This window comes from Oncorhynchus keta, chromosome 21, assembly GCF_023373465.1.
Source record: "Oncorhynchus keta strain PuntledgeMale-10-30-2019 chromosome 21, Oket_V2, whole genome shotgun sequence".
In the NCBI taxonomy this organism is placed as follows: Eukaryota; Metazoa; Chordata; class Actinopteri; order Salmoniformes; family Salmonidae; genus Oncorhynchus; species Oncorhynchus keta.
Genome location: NC_068441.1, coordinates 59,532,506 through 59,552,505, shown reverse-complemented (window position 1 = coordinate 59,552,505; position 20,000 = coordinate 59,532,506). Strand labels below are relative to the sequence as shown.

General features: G+C 25.2%; 1 protein-coding gene across 1 annotated transcript in view; it reads left to right on the top strand.

Moving 5' to 3' along the window:
• The window catches only part of LOC118382591 (fibulin-2-like), a 318,974-nt gene that overhangs the window by 230,419 nt on the left and 68,555 nt on the right, over positions 1 to 20,000 (top strand). The window lies entirely within an intron of this gene.

Sequence of the window (20,000 nt, the reverse complement as noted above, 5' to 3'; positions counted from 1 at the left end):
TTGAGAAAGGCCTTCATATATCCTGGAAATATATATATATAAAATATATATATATATATAAAATATATATATATAACAGATATGTAACCCACCACTTATATGTAATATATCATATATGATAAACTATATATATAATAATATATATATATATATATATATCTCTATATATCTCCGCTCATACGATCTTCTCTCCTCTGTCTCTCTCCGCTATATAGTGCATACATTTTCTCTCTAGGTATTTCATACTGGCCCTCTGCTGAATTGAACCGCTGTCTCTCCCAACTAAGCCACGCACTTCAAAAACTGGATTGTTCTCCGCTGTCTCTCTCCGCAAATCATTTTCTGAGAGAGAGAGAGAGAGAATGTCTCAAGCTGTGAGGTTTGACTCTGCCAAGGTATATCCCCAGAGGCTCTGTATGCTAAAACCTCTGGAACCTTCAATCCCTTATATGCTTTCAGGAGTTTGTTTGCTACTGAATGGAACCCTGGAGCAGCTCTTAGACCAGAATATATACACACTATAAAACCTCTGTATCCCTATCTCATTAATATATATATATATATATGTATAATATATATATATATATTATAATATATATAATATATATATATATATATTATATATATATATATATATATAAATATAATATGTTTATAATATATTATATATAATATATATATTAATAATAATATATTATATAATAATACGTGTATATATAAAAAATTATATATATATATATATATATATATATATATATAAATATATATAATAAAAGATACTATAAAATGTCTCTCTAAGCGTCTCTATAATATATATATCTATATATCTATATCCGCTCTCTCTATATATCTCTCCCGCTAATCTTATGTATATATATATATATATTTTTATAAATATATATAAAAAACATTAATATATATAAATATCTATATATGTCTATATATATATATATAAAACTGTATATATAAAACATTAATATAAAAACTAATATATATAATATAATAAAATATATATATATATATAATATATAAAGAGCATATATATAAAACATGTGTATATATATATATATATAAAACATTAATATATAAAATATATATATAAAATATATATAATATATATATATAAATATATATAAAACATTATATATAAAATATATATATTAAAACATTAATATAAAACTTGTTTGTATATAAAATATATATATATATAAAATATATATATAAAACTTGTATATAAAATAAATAATAAAACATTAATATATAAAATATATATATATATATATATAAAATATATATAAAACCATATATATAAAACCATAATAAAACGTGTATATAGAGCGAACATATAAAACATTAATAAAACATTAATATATAAGAGCGTGTATAAAAACATTAACCAACAATAAAACGTATATATAAAACGACAGCAAAACGTTATATATATATATATATGTAAAACGTGCCATTAATAAGAGCATTAACCTTATGAAGTATATATGTAAACGATATATATAAAATATATATATAAAACATTATAGTAATAAAACAGTATATAAACATGTAATAAGAGCATTAATAACATAAAACATTAATATATAAAACATTATATAAAACATTAAAAACAGTATGTAATAAAACGTATAAAACAAGCCAAAGAACATTAATATAAAACATTATAAAACGTGTAATAAAACATTAATATATAAAACGTGTAAACAACAAAACATTAATAAAACATTAATATGTAATAAAATATATATATAAAACATTAATATAATAAAAGTCTCTCTCCACTGTCTCTCTCCGCTGTCTCTCTCCATGTCTCTCTCCGCTGTCTCTCTCCGCTGTCTCTCTCCGCTGTCTCTCTCCCGCTGTCTCTCTCTCCGCTGTCTCTCTCCGCTGTCTCTCTCTGCTGTCTCTCCCCGCTGTCTAATCTCCGCTGTAATCTCCGCTCTCTCCTCTCTCTCTCCAACATATAAAACCTGTAATAAAACATTAATAAAACATTAGCCAAAATATTATTATGTAAAACCTTAATAAAATATATAAAATATATATAAAACATTATATATATATATATATATAAAAATATATATATAATAATATGAACCTTATATATATAAAATATATATATAAAACATTAATATATGAATAACAATGTATATAATAACATATGTAAAACATATGTATAATAAAAACGTGTAATAAAACGTGTATAACAACAATGTAAAGAGCATTATTATAAAACATTATATATATAAGAGCATGTGTGCAGGCATTAATGTATAAAACATTATATAGAAACATTATATAAGCATTATTATGTATAACATATGTATAAAACGTGTATATGTAAAAACATTGTATATGGCGTGTATATAAAACATTATGTAAAAACTAATATAAAACATTAGTAATAAAGCATATATATATAAAACGTATATGTAAAACATTAATACAAACATGTAATACAAGAGCATTATATATGTAAAACGTGTAATAAAAACCATATGAATGAGCATAAAATGAGCTAATATATAAAACGTGTGTAATAAAACGATGTATATAAACATTGATCTATATAATAGCACATTGATATATATAAACATATATATAATATATTATATATAAAAACGTTATATATATAAAACATATATATAACAATACATTAATATATAAACATATATATAAACTTATACATAATATATATATGTAATAAAACGCGTAAAATGTATATATAAGAACTATATGTATAAAACAATGTGTAAAATATATATAATAAAATAATAATATCATTTTGTCATAGCAAACATGTATGTAGAGCAACAATAAGCTGAATATACAAAATATATGTAATAACGTGTGTAATAAGAATATATGTAAAAACGTGTATGGGTGGTATGTGTAAAACGCGTGCAATAGAGCCGTGTGTAATAAGAGCATTATTAGCAATAAAGAACAATGTAATAACCTGAATATGTCGCATTTGGAGCAAGCAATAAGAGCGATATAGCCTAATGAGCGTGTAATAAAAATATGTATATAATAAGAGCGTTAATATTATTAAAAGACTAATATATATGAAACCATATGTAAAACATATATATATGCAGAACAATAAGAGCTGATGTGTATAAAATATATATGTGTAAGAACGTGTATTAATGAAAACGTGTATGAAATATATGTATAATAATAGCATGTAAGGCATTAGTAATAAGGCAGGCCCAATAAAACGTGTATATATAAAGACAAATGTATGAACATTATGTAATAAAAATATATATATACGGCATGTATAAAACATGGGCATGGCCATAGGCACTGTGTAAGAGCCATATGTGGCATGTAATAGAGCCAGAGCAACCAAAGGAGCATTAATGTAATAATATAACGAATATGGCATTAAACTGTGGCAAGACGTGTAATAATGAGCAGGCAATAAGAGGCAAAGCCAACAAAACAGTGTATATGTGACATTATATAAGAATAATATGGCAAGACGTGTGTAATAAGCAAACCCAGCAAACAAAATATAGAGCAAGCATGTAAGAGCCATTATACGCGTTAACAAGCATAGTATGGCGCAGGTAATGTAATGAGCCAATGTAAGAGCGTGTATGTGGCGTGTAGTAAGGCATTAATGGCAAGAGCGTGTATAATAAGGCATAAGACCAATAATGAGCAAAAACCCAATGTAACGTGTGTAATAAGGCAGTGTGGCAAGGCATTGATAACGTTAAGAGCGTGTATATGAATAACTCAGGCAAATATATAAGACACCATTAGTATGCGGCGATTATTATAGCGGCGTTGTGGCATGTGCGATGTAGCCAACAAAGAGCATTAATAATAAGGCAAATAACAAAAAAAAAAACAAATATAAGCGCAGTATATAAAAGCAAAACCAAACCCATATATAAACATTAATATATCTTAGCAGTATATATAAAACAAAATAATATAAAACCATGTATAAAGCATTATATATGTGATATATATAAACGACAACAAAACCATACTATGAAACATTAATATCATGACATGTATATAAAATATATATGTATAAATAATAAGTGATGTGCTAACATCTATAATAAAACATTATATATAAACGAATATATGGAGGCAAATAATAATAAGAGCATTATATATAATATTAATATAAAACAGAGATATGTAGAGCAATATGCAAACGTATGTATGAAGCGTGTGTAATAAAACACATTAATGACGAGCATTAATATAAGACAAACCATAAAAAAGACAATATGTATAAAACGTGTATGTAAGCAGTGTAATAAGAGCCAATAATATGTATAAATAGCAATAAATAGCAATAAGAACGTGTAGTAATAAGAACAGTGTAATGAATAAATATATGGAACTATTAATAGACAATATGTGTAAATATGTGTAAGGCATTGTAGTGTGAGCCAACATTAAACGTGTATGGCATGCATATTAAGGCGTGTATGGAGGCTTGTATGCAGAACAGGCAATAAGGCATTGTATGTAAATATGTAATAGGCATTATGTAATAGAGCATTAATATTAATAAAACATTAATAAGGCATTATTATATAAAACGTATGTAATAGGCATTAATATGTATATATGTAATAGCATTGTATAAGAATATATATAATAAGCATTAATATATAAGGCCAACAATAATAATAAAAGCTTCATTAATATGTATAAAACATTAATATATAAAACGTATGTATATCTAAAACATATATATAAACGTATATATAAATATATGTAACGTGTATATAAAACCAATATATAAAAGATGTATATAGGTATATAACAACATTATATATAAAATATATATATAAAATATATATATGCATTAATCATAATAAACAACAATAATAAGAACAACAATATAAAAGCACAATGTGTAAAAACTATCTATAATAAGAATAATATAAGACCATGTATGCATGATGTATGTAAGAGTATGTGTAAAAGCAGTGTGTATCGAATATAATAATATTAAAAAGCGGTGGCCAGCAAGGCGTTATTGTCAAAACGTTGTATTAAAACAATGTGTAAGACCATGTAGTAATGGGGAGCAACGTAAGGCGTGTGTAAAACAATTGTATGTAAAATATGTGTAATAAGGCGTGTATATAAAATATATGTAATAAAACTATATATAAAACAATGTATAAAATAACAACAAAACATTATATATAAAACTATATATGTAATAAAACCGTGTATATAAAACGACCTTGTATAGAGCCAATATAATATAAGAGCCATATTATGAAACATTAATATATAAAAACCCAAACATGTAAACATTAATATATAAATATATATATACTTAGCAGCATATATGCATAAAATACCCAAACCTTATGTAAAACATGATAGCCAATAATAAAATATATATATGGCAATAATAAGAGCAGAATAATGAAAGAGCACGTGTGTATTAATAAAATAATAACCAACCAAAGAGCAGTGTGGCAAACATTAACAAAACGAGCCATATGAAATAATAGCCAACAAAACGTGTATGTGCCGGCGTGTGTAAGGCAACAATGACGGCATTATTAACCAACAAAGACAGACCAATAAGGCAAAATATATGAAACGTGTAATATGCAGCATTATGTAATAAAACGAACCATATAAAACCAAAATATATAAAACATTAATATGTAACGTGTAATAAAACGTGTAACAAGAACATTGTATATATATAAAAACAAACAATAATAAAACCATGTAATAAAACATTATGTATATGTAGCATTAATATATAAAAACATTAATAACAAGAGCAATATGTCTAAAACGATATAAAACCGTAATAGGCATTAATATATAACGTGTATAAACATTAATAAGCTTAAAACAGTGTAAAACCAGATATACCAAAGAGCAATATAAAAACATATTTAAAACACAGTATATCATTAAATATAAAAAATATATGTATTTGATATATACTAAAAACGAATACATTTAAGTATCTATAAAGCATGCCTATAGCGTGTATATAAGAAAAGCAAATATAAAGAATTTAACCCTATAAAAACGTGCCTTTGGCGTGTACCCAGTGCTGCTGCATGCTCCATAAAGCGCCTATCTGCGCCATATAAACAATGCCATAAAAGCTTTTTGAAAATTATACAAAACAATATAAAGTGCTGCCACGCGTATATACTAAACATTTCTGTAACCAATATAAGCGTGCCTCTAGCGTATCTATAAAGCATATAATAAAGGTTAATATATATAAGCATTACTGATAATATGCTCCACCAGCACTAATACCTGTTATAAAACCTACCATGTATCATATGTACTTCTATATATAACGATATATATAAAACGACAAACCAATATATAAAATATATATATAAAACATATCATATATATATAAAACGTGTATATGGAAATATACGTAATGTATAGTCATATATATATCATATATAAAACAGTGTATATGAACAGCCATATTAAGAACGACAATAAGAGTGTATAATAAGCCATATATATAGAGCACGTTAGCCAACAAGAGCGATATGTATAAGAACGTATTGTAGAGCATTATGTAATAAAACATTATTAATAAATATGTATAAAGGCATTAATATATAAAGAGCAATTATTATATAAAGCATTATTAATAATAAAAGCGTGTGTAATAAAACGTGTGAGCGTTAATGAGGCCTTATGTAATCAAGGCATCGTTGTAATAAGGCACGTGTAGGCCCGGGCCATGTATAAGGCGTTGTATGTAAGAGCAGTGTAATATGGAAACATTATTAGTAAGGCGTGTATGTAAAACGTGTAATAATAGGCGTGTGTGGCAATGAGCATTATTATAATAAAAGCATTAATTATTAATAAAACGTCATATAATAAACATAATATATAAAACGTGTATAATAAAGACATTAATATGTAGAGCAATATATGAAATAATATATATGAAACGTGTATATATAAACGATATAATAATAAAAACGTCTCTCTCCGCTTGTCTCTCTCCCGCTTGTCTCTCTCATGTCTCTCTCCTTCATCTCTCTCCATCTGTCTCTCTCCACTTTGTCTCTCTCCACTTTGTCTCTCTCTCCCCGCTGTCTCTCTCCCTTGTCTCTGCTTGTCTCTCTCCGCTGTCTCTCTCAAGCTGTCTCTCTCATAATATATATAGCTGTCTCTCTCCGCTGTCTCTCCTCCCTTAATAGGCATTATGTATGGAGCCAATATAAATATTAAAACGTGTATATATAAAACATACGTGTAATAGATATATATAAAATATGTAAAATAACCATGTAAAATATATGTAAAACATTAATAACAACAAAAAAACGTGTATATAAACGTTAATATAATAAGAGCAGTATGTAATAAAGAGCATTAACAACCAACAAGAACATTATTATGTCAACATTATGTAATAAGGCGTTAATATTAATAAAGCATTATTGTAAGGCGTGTAATGAGCATTATTATGTCAAACGATGTAGTAATGAACGTTAATAGCCTTAAAACGTGTGTAGTAAAACATTATTAATAATAGTAATAATATGTAATAAGCATTATTATTAAAAGCATTAATGTAATAAGAGCATTGTATGTGTAAAATATGTATAAAAGCATTAATGTATGCTAAATTGTAATACAAAACGTGTAATAACAAAACGTGTATATAAAACATTATTATATATATATATATAATAACGATATATAATAAAATATGTAACGTGTATAGAGCCAACCAATAAAACGTGTATAATACAAAATATATAATATGAAATAACATCAAAACAATGTAAAACTATATATATAAAACCTTAACATATATAATAAAACATAATAAAACCATATATATAAAAAATACAGATAATAAAATATATATATAAAGCATTATTATTAATAAGGCCATGTATACAAAGCATTAATATGGAATAATATGTAAAACGTGTATGTAAGAGCGTTATTGTGTAAAGGTGTATGTCAAAGACAATGTAGTAAGAATGACAACAATAAGGTAGAACAACAATAAAACGTGTAATAAGGCATTGTATGTCGAAATATGTGTAATAAGGCGTGTGTGTAAGACAACAATATAATAAAATTATATGTAAAACTTAATGTATATAAAATAATAATAATAAAACGATATATATAAAATATATATATATATAAAGTAATGTATAATAAAACATATATATAAATATATATATATGAAATATATATATATAAAACACGTGTATAAACAAACATATATATGCAAACACGTGTATAATATATATATATGTAGCATGTATGAAACAACAATAAAGGCATTAATATGCAAACCATATGTGGCGGCATATATCAAGAACGGAGGCAATAGACGTGTATAATAAAATATATGTATAAGAGCATTAGCCGGCAAGAACGTGTATAAGAGCAGACTGACAAGACAAGCTATATAAGGCAATTATTATCGGCGTGTAATAGTAATGACAGGCGTGTTAATAAGAGCTTGAAATAACTAAAACCATAATATAAAACATTATATGTAACGTGTATATAAAACGACAACAAAACAAAACAAAACGTATGTAACGTGTATCTAAGAACGTATGGCTTAAAACAGTATGCTATAAAACGACCATAAAAGACAAACAATAAAGCAGTAATATATGCGGCAACGTGATATGTAAATAAAACGTGTAACAAGAAACATTGATGTATATAAAACAAATAATAAAGGCAAAAATAACAATAAAAACATTATGTATCAAGCAACGGTAATTAATAATAAAACGTGTGACAAGAACGTGTAGTAATAAAACAGACAATATAAGGCAAAATATGTATACAAACATTATATATGAACATATATAAAACCAAGCAATAAAACGTGTATAATGTAGCACGTGTAATAAAACGAATAATATAAGAGCAAAGCAATAATAGGCATTATTATGCTTGGCGTGTATATAAGAGCAGACCTTAATAAGAATAAGCCAACAATGAACGTGTATATGTGGCAGTGTATTAATAAGGCATTAACTATCTTGCATATATGAACGTGTATGCTAATAAATAGCAATAAGAGCATTGTAAAACAGACAAGGCAAACCAATAAGAGCATTATGTATGGCAGCGATATATATAAAACGATATATAAGAGCAAAACCAATAAGAGCATTATGTGCATTCATGTCATTGATATGTAAACAGTAATAACAATAAAAACAAACCAATAATAAAATAATATATAAAATATATATGTAGCATTATATGTATAAAATATATATATAGCATGCATATAGCATATATATAAAATTTGATATGTAAAAACAAAACAATATAAGAGCCAATATATGGAAATATGTAAAACCATATATGCATATAATAAAACGTGTATATAAAATATATATGTAAATATTATGCTCATACTTGCTCCATATATAAAACGTCATATATGGAAACATATGAAACGATATATAAAACATTATATAAATATATATATAAAACATTATGTAATAAGAGCATTGCAAGAACAGTGTATAAAGAACATATATATATAGGCACGTATATATATAAATATATATATAAAACGTGTATATAAGAGCACATTCATTATGTGTAAACGTGTATGTAAAAGCATGTATATGAACATTATTATATAAAATAATAGCAATAAAACATTAATAGTAATAAAGAGCATTATATGTAGGCAATGTATAAAACATGATATATGTAAAACGTGTATGAGCATTATGTAATAAGAGCATTATTATATATAAAACATTATATATAATAGGCATGTATATGCAGTAATAATAAAAAGTGTATATAAGAGCAATTATATATAATAGATAATAATAAAACATTGTAATAATAAGGCATTATGCCAGGCATGTATAAAGAATATATATAAACGTGTATATATAAACAGTCATAAAACGTGTATGTAGGCATTAATAATAAACGTGTATATAAAACGATGTAAACAGTATATATCAAGGCATTAATAAGAGCATTAATATGCATGTAGAAACGTGTGTAATAAGAGCAGTAGTAGCAATAGGCACGTGTATTAATAAGAGCGTTGTATGTGTATGACGTGCTGTAAAACGTGTATATTAAAACGTGTAAAACGTGTATGTATATAGATGTAAAACAGGTGCCTGTAAGAATGATGCATGATGTCAAGAACGCGTGTGTAAGACGTGGCCAAATAGGCAATATGATGCATGTATATATACATTAAATATAATAACAACAGACATATGTGTAAGAACGTGTGTAATAAGACGCGTGTAATACAAGAGCATTAATGTATAGAGCACGATATGTAATAAGGCATTATTGTAATAAGAGCATCAGTGTATATAAGAGCGTTAATGGCAATAAGAGCATTAATATATGTAAAGAACGTGTATGCAATAAGAACGTGTATATAAAACGTGCAATAGGCACGTGTATATGTAAGAACGTGTATATCGAAACGTGTATATGAAGACGTATATGCGACACATTATTAGCAACAAACAGTGTATATAACAAAATATATATGATATATATATAAAACAGTATGTAATAAAATATGTAAAAACGTGTATATGAAACGATATATGTGAGAACGATTATGTATAATATATATGCGGTATTAATAATAAAACGTAATAATAAAATGGTATCAACAATAATATATGTAATAACCATATATATATATGCATCGTGTATGTGGAGACAATATAATAATAAAACGTGTAATAACAGTGTGTATGAGAAACATTATATACAGTGATGTAATAATAAAATAATATAACGTATATGTAAACAGTGTGTAACATCTCTCCCCGCTGTCTCTCTCCACTGTCTCTCTCCGCTGTCTCTCTCCAGCTGTCTCTCTCTCCGCTGTCTCTCTCCGCTGTCTCTGTCCGCTGTCTCTCCCCACTTTTCTCTCTCTGCTGTCTCTCCCCGCTGTCTCTCCCCGCTCCTCTCTCCCCGCTGTCTCGCCCCGCTCGCCTCTCTCCGCTGTCTCTCCCCGCTGTCTCTCTCCGGAACGTGTGCAATAAGAGCGTGTATTAATAAAGAGCACGTGTAGCAATATTTTCACGTGTAATAGAGCATTATTATGAGCAAGAATATATGTATAAAGTATTAATATATATATATATATATGGCACAATATATAGAACGTGATATGCAACAATAAAATATATATATATATATATATAATAGACTGTATAATAAGGCATTAAATAAAATATATATATATAAATATATAATAATGACATATGTAATAAAACGATGTAAGAATTGATATATGTAAATATGTACAAACATAATATATGATATAATATATATAAATATATATACAATATGTAACATATATATATCAATAATATATATATGCATTAATATATCATTTAGATATATATCATTTGTATATATCATTAACAATGGAACTATACATATAATGAAGCATTAATAAAGAGCAGTGTATAAAATCGTGTATAACGATATTATATAGAATGATATATCATTTGAGTATGTAAGGCCAATAGCAGAACCTTGCAGAACAAGAATACGTATATAAGAATAATATGTAATAGACGTGTGATAAGGCATATATATTAAATATATGAATACGTGTATATAAAACCATATGTATGAAATAATATGTGTAAAACATTAATATGTAACGCGTAATAAAATTTTGGAGCATCATATGTAGAACGTGTGTATGGCAGCACGTGTATATGGAAATATAGCATCATAATAAACGTGTAATAAGGCGTGTATATATATATATATGTAATAACGAATAGTAGCCAAGAACGTGTAGTATGCATGATGTATGATAAACGCGTGTATACAAGAGCGTGTGTATAAGAACCTGTATATGTAGTATAAGGCAGTGTATGTAAGGCATTATGTAACACACGTATAGATACATATATATATAAATATGATGTGTAATAAAACATTATATAAAAGTATATATGTAAAACATTATGTATAAAACGTGTAACAACAACGTGTAATAACATTAATAATAGAAACATTATATATAAATATATATATGTAAACATTCATATAATAAAACGCATGTATATAAATAATATAAAATATATATATAATAACGATATATATATAAAACATTCATATATAAAACATTAATATATAAAATAGTATATATAAGGGTGTATATCAGATATATATATCGTGGAAACAATTAATATATAAAAGCAATATATCATGAAAGTATATAGTATAAGCATTAATATAAAACGATATATATAACAACGTGTATTAAAACGTGTAGTAAAATATATATAAAACATTATATATAAAAAGCATTACATGCTATAAAACGAGTATATGTAAAAACTACATCCGATATCAAAACGTGTATATACGAAACGTGTAATAAGCTAAATATATAATAAAACATATATATGCAACGTATATATATACATAAGTAGTGTATATCAAACGATATATGCCAACAGAACAAGCTATATGTAAACGCGAATATAGAACGTACGATATATAAAAACGTATAATAAAAAACCGATAATAGTATAAGTATATATATGAGCAAATGTATGAATATGTATAAGCTATATGTATAAGAGCTGTATGAAACGATATTAACAATAAAGAGCAGTGTAATAACACATGTAAGCTTGATATATAAGAACGTATATATAAAACTACACTGTAAGAACGTTGTATATGACAAATAGCATGTATAGAACATGTAATATATAAGAACGTATATATATAAAGAATATATATATAAAACGTGTAATAAGACGCATATAACCAAACGTATATATAACAAGTATTAAAATATATAGTAAACATTATATAAAACATTAATGTATATACATAATAACAACATATATATAGACATGTATATATATAAAATATAATATAATAAAACATTATATATAAGAACACATATATATAAAACATATATATAAAACATTATATATAAAACTTAATACGATATAATGAACATTATATGGCAAAAACGTATATGCATTGATATACATAAAGGCTTGATAGTATGTCATAATATTATATATAAAATATGTATATAAAGCATGTATGGGCATTGATGATAAGAACGATGTATATATAGAAACATATGTCATAACATTATATACGCTCATTATTAATGAGGCGACATATATGTAAAACATTATATAGAAACATATATATATAAAACAGTCTCATATATGCATTGATATATGTAAAAACAGTGTATATCAGAACACGTATATATAAAACATATATATCAGAACGTATATAAAGCATTAATATATAAAACCGTGCCTACATATAAAACGATGTATATAAACATGCATGTGAAAACGATATAGTAAAACATCACATATAAGAACAAGCAATAAGATATATGTAAAACGAGCATAATAGTATAAGAGCATTAATATGTAGCAATATGTGTAGAAGGCTAGTATATGTAAAGAATATATATATCGTTGTAATGTGTAAAACGTGTAATAAAGAGCCTTAATAAGATGACAGTATGTATAGTATAACGTATGTCATCAATGAAATATGTAAGCAAATTATGTATATAATAATGTAAAAATATCATGTAATAATAAACACGTGTATGAACGTATATATATAGAACATTGATATAAGAACATTATATATAAAACGATATAACAAAACAGTATATCATATGACTCATATATCATAAAACATTAATATATAAGAATATATATCGTGAACAATAAACAACGATATATATAAAACACATATAAAACATTATGTGTAAAATATATATATGGAAGATATATATATTAGGCAACACAGTATATGTAAGAGCAATTAATATAAGACAACTATAATGAGGCATTATCTATATATAAAGAACGTGTAAGCATTGTATATAATAAGAGCCATATGCTGCATCATATATAAGCATGTATGGCATATCAAAACGTGTGTAATAAGGCCGTGAGCAATAGAGAAACAATATATATATGTATATGAAACGTATATAAGACATCTAATAATATAACATATGGAAACATTAGTAACAAAACATATATAAACATATATATGTAAAACGGATATGTAGTAAAACGATATATATAAGCAATAACATATATAAGAACATATATTAATAAAAATAATATATCAGATATTATAGTAAAACAATATGTATAATAAGCATTATTGCCAAGCAATAATAATAAAACTATATATATAATAATAACGTTAATATATAGCATAACGATATATGTAAAACATGTAATATAATAAAGGCACATTAATAATAAAACTGCATGACTCTCTCCGCTGTCTCTCTCCGCTGTCTCTCGCGACTCGCTCTCTCTCCGCTGTCTCTCTCCGCTGTCTCTCTCCCGCCGTCTCTCTCACGCTCTCTCTCTACCCGCTCTCTCTCTCCCGCTGTCTCTCTCTGCTGTCTCTCTCATGCTCATCTCTCAGCTACACTCTCTCAGCTGTGTCTCCACTGCTGTACTCTGTCCGCTACTCTCGTCCGCTCCCCATAACAAAACGTGTATATGTAACGTTATGTAATAAAATTATATATACTTATGCATATATAAAACGTGTATATATTATCTATATGGAACGTGTAATATAAAACGAATATGAACCAATAATAAAACGTATATGTGGCAGTGTATAATAAAGAATAAGGCAACAAAACCTATAAAATATGTATCAGAGCATTATTAATATGTGGCAGCAGTATATATCAAAACGTGGCAAAAACGTGTATATCGATATATAAACAATATATAACATTAATATATAGCAATTATATATAAATATATATATTATCACTCTCTTATACATCCCATTATATAAAACATCATATATAAAATGATATACAGAACAATATATAACAATATATAAAACATTATGTATCAGGAACATTCTATATAATACATATATATAAACAACGTATATATAATGATATATATAAGCAAATGTATGTAAAACGTGCATACTCTTAGCTCTATGTCTCCACGATATATAATGGAAGGATGTATATAAAGCAGACGTATAGCAACGTGTAAATATGCCAACGTAGCATTGTATATATAGAACGATGTCACTTGGTACGAATATATATCCATTTAACAATGTATAAGAACAAGTGATGTGTAAGGTGATATGTGTCGTGAACGTTGTATGTAAAGCGCATATGTATGCAAAATGATTGTGTGCAAAGCATGATGTGTAAGGCGACCCAGCATATCAAGGCCAGTGTAGCCAATATAACGATGTATAAGAACACGGATGTCGCTCAATGAACGATTATCAATAAACGATATATAAAACGATCATGTATAGAACGTTATTAGTAATCATTAATTATTAGACCAACTAAAGACGTGTATATAAACGATATAATATAGCAGTGTGTAATAGAGCATTGTATAAGAACATTATATATATGGAAAACGTATATATATAAGACATGTATATAAACATTAATATCATTGAATATATATAGAGACATATTAATAAGACGTGCATATGTGTAAAACATTAATATGCAATAACATTATAGTATAAGAAGCATTAATATAATGGCACGATGTGTGTAAAATACTGTGAATAAGAACATGTATAATAAAACGATTAATATGAACACGTGTAATAAACATTAATATGTAAAACGTTGTATGTCGTAATAATGTATATAAGGCGTGTATATAAAGCGATATATATGAACGTTAATAGCACGTGATAAGAGATTAATAAGGCAGTGTATACAATACAATAAATAACTTATAGAACGTGTGTAATAAGAATAACGTGTAAGAGCATTAATGTAATAAGAGCATAGCTAATAAAGCATCAAGAGCATAATAACGTATGTAATAAGCATTATATATGTAATAAACAACTATATGTAAGAACGTGTGTAAGAGTAAGAGCTATTATAGTAAAAGCAGTGTATACATAATATGTGTAAGAACACGTGTGATAATAAAACGTGTAATAAAACATTAATATATGTAAAAGCGTGTAATAAGTAACAATTAACGTGTGTATTAAATATATAAGTATTAATGGAAACAGTATTATTAAGAATATATGTAATATACGTGTATAATAAAACGTGTATATGAACATTATAAGAACGTAATATATATATAAGCATTATATAAAACGTATATATATAATATATGTATATATATAAGAGTATATATGAACGTGTAGTAATAATAACAAAATATGTATATATAATATGATATATAATAAGAGCCATGTATACAAAAATAATAAGAACGTGTATAAGAACGTTAATGTAATAAAACGATATATGCATTTGATGTATATAAAACCAATAAGGCGTGTATGTCGTTGTGTATGTAAGAGCATTAATAGCCAAGAACACGTGTGTAGTAATAAGAACGATTGTAATAAGGCATTGTATGTCAGGCGTGTATATGTAAAAGCATTAATATGTAGCATTATGCGCGTGAAACATTATATATAGAAAACATATATAACGTGTAAACAACAATAAAGTACATTATGTAAAACCATATGTAAAACATTAGTAGAATATGTATATAAAACATTAACCAAACGTATATAAAACATTAACAACAATAAAACATGTATAAAACGATAATATGTCATTTGATAATACATTGTGTATTAAGAGTATGTATATCAAAACGATGTCATATATGTATAAGAGTGAATATCATTTTGAATATTAATAAAATATATATATGAAATATATATATAAAACATTAATATATAAAACATTATATAAAATATATATAAAACCCAATAATATATATAGACAATAATATAATAAAACATCATAATAAAACCAATATGTAATAAAATTATATGCATTCAGTGTGAATATAAGATATATATGTATAATAATAAAGAATATATATGGAAATATATCAATAAAGAGCATTAATATATATATGTATATAAAATATATATGTAATAATAGCATTAATAATAAAATAATATATGCATAATAAAACGTGTATGGAAACACGTGTGTATGCAGAACACGTGTGTAAGAGCATTAATAAGACAACATGTTTGAACAGCAATAAAGACAGCAATGTTGATGTGTAAACCTATAAACATCTATCAAACATATGGCATGTGTAAAACGTGTATATACGTGTATATAAAAATATATATATAAAGCATTAATAACAAATATATGTAAAATAATAATAACAACAAGCATTAATATATGTTATAACCGTGTGTAATAAACTATTAATATGCCCTTTTTATCATAATAAAGGCTTGGTAATATATGTGTAAGCATTATATATAAGAATAATATATGTAGCATCATATATCACTGTGTATATATATAAATAATAAAACGTATATATAAAACGACAATAAAACCAAATATAATAAAACCATATATATATAAAACATATATATATCATAAAACGATATATATACGTACATATATATAAAACATTATATACACATTGATATATAAAACAAGTATATATAAAAAAGCATTATATATAAAAAACTTACGATATATATATAAAACATTAATATATAAAATATATATATAAAAACATTATTATTGTATAAAACGTAATATCTTGAGCATGTAATAAAACATAATATAATAAAACATTAATATATGTAAAACATTATTATGTAAAACGTGTATCACAAACGTGCATATATAAAGTGTATATAAAACATTAATATATGCTTTTAATTATATAAAAACATTGTATAATAAAACGTAATAAAGTAATTATATATACATCACATAATAGCAATTATGTATAAAGAACCTTATAAAACATTATATATAAAACATTAACCAATAAAATATATATGAAACTATATGTAATAAAACCAATAATATAAAACGTATATAATAAAACATTTTCTAATATAAAACATTATATATCATTGATATATAAAATATATATATAAAACGTATATAAAACAGACATTAATAACAATAACTTAGTGTAATATTAAAGTTTGTTATATAATAAAAGCATTGATATGTATGAAACGTGTATAAGTAATAAGAACGTGTGTGTGGGCAATTATGTAATAAAAACGTGTAAAGCAATAAAGACATTATTATGTAAAACGTGTATAAACATTGTATAAAACGTATATATAAGAACAATATATATATATGTATATAAAGAGCATTATGTATAAAACCATAAGAACATGTGATATGAAACGTGTGTAAGAGCGATGTGTAATATATGTAATAAAACCTTAATAAGACAATTAAGGCGTGTGTAGTAATATGTATGGAAACAATAATAATAACGTGTGTAATAAGAATATGTATATAATAAGAGCATTAGTAATAAAACGTGTATGTAAACGTGCCAAAACATTGTATATAGAATATTGTAAAGAGCGTGTGTAATAAAACTGTGTATACAAACAGTATATATCAGCATTAATATCAAACGATATATGAAACGTGTATATGCATGATATATATATAAGCACGTGTAAATTAAAACGTGTAAAACATCATATGTGTGTATGTAACATTGTGTAAAACCCAATATAAAACATTATTGGCAAAATATATATGTAATAAAACGTGTATAGGCGTGTATGTGACGATGTATATAAAAACGTGTATGCACCAATTAATAATAAAATATAATAGAGCGTGTATAATAAACATTGTGTAATAAACGTATATATAATATATATATATAAATTTTGACATAATATGAAACATTGTAATATGTATATATATGGAAATATATATAAGAATATATGTAATATAACGTATATGAAATATATATATATAATAAGAGCATTAATAAAACATGTATAGAAACGTGTATAATAAAATATATATGTAAATATGTAAAGAATATGTGTAAATACTTGATGTATGTAAGACAATAGCAATAATATTATTAAGGCAATTATTAATAAAACTGATGTGTAAGAATAATAATGTGGAGCAATGAATAATATGTAAAAGAGTGAACAATAAGAACGTGTGTAACAAAACATTAATATGTAAAATAATAATGAACCAATGTAAAACGTTATTAATATGCGCGTGTGTAAAGGTATATATATATATATAATAAAATTAATAATAGCATAAAAATATATAAAACATTAATAACCAACAAACAGACAATAATAAAACATATCAAGTATATAATAAAATATATATATGCATCATATAACAAAACATTAGCCAACAAACCCATGCTTGTCTTTTGCTCGATATGTCTTGTACATAAATAATAAAAACGTGTATATCGGGAAAAAGCGTATGGGCAGGCCAAGAAAACGCTCAATAACAAGAAATAATAATAATGAACATGTATCAAAAGACAGAATAATAAGGCATTATGTGTAAAAATATGTATGGGCAAGGCAATAAACGTTATTATGTAAAAATATTATGTGTATGGAGCCAATAGCCAATAAAGACGTTATTATGGCGAGAGCCAACTAATAGCGACAATAAAAAAGAATAAGCAATAAAACAGTGTATATAAAGGCATTGTAAATACATGTAATATTGATGTATAAAGAATAATATATGCAGCATTATTAATAATAAAATATACTACGCTGATAATAACAATAAAATAATAATAATAAGAATATAAAACATGATATGTAATAAGAGCATTATGTATATGAAACGTGTAATATGAAACCATATGTAATAAAATATATGTATAAAACGTGTATATAAAACAATAAGGCAATATGCTTGTGACGTGTATATGCATTTGATATTATTAATAAAACGATGTATGTGGGTTTGATATATATGCAAATATTGTATAAACGTATATGTAATATATATATAATATATATATAAGAATATTATATATAATAAATATATATATGAAACATTAATATATAAATAACAGCATCCTGCTGTCTCTCCTCCGCTCTCTCTCTCCTCTCTCTCTCTCCGCTCTCTCTCTCCCCTCTTTCTCTGATCTCTC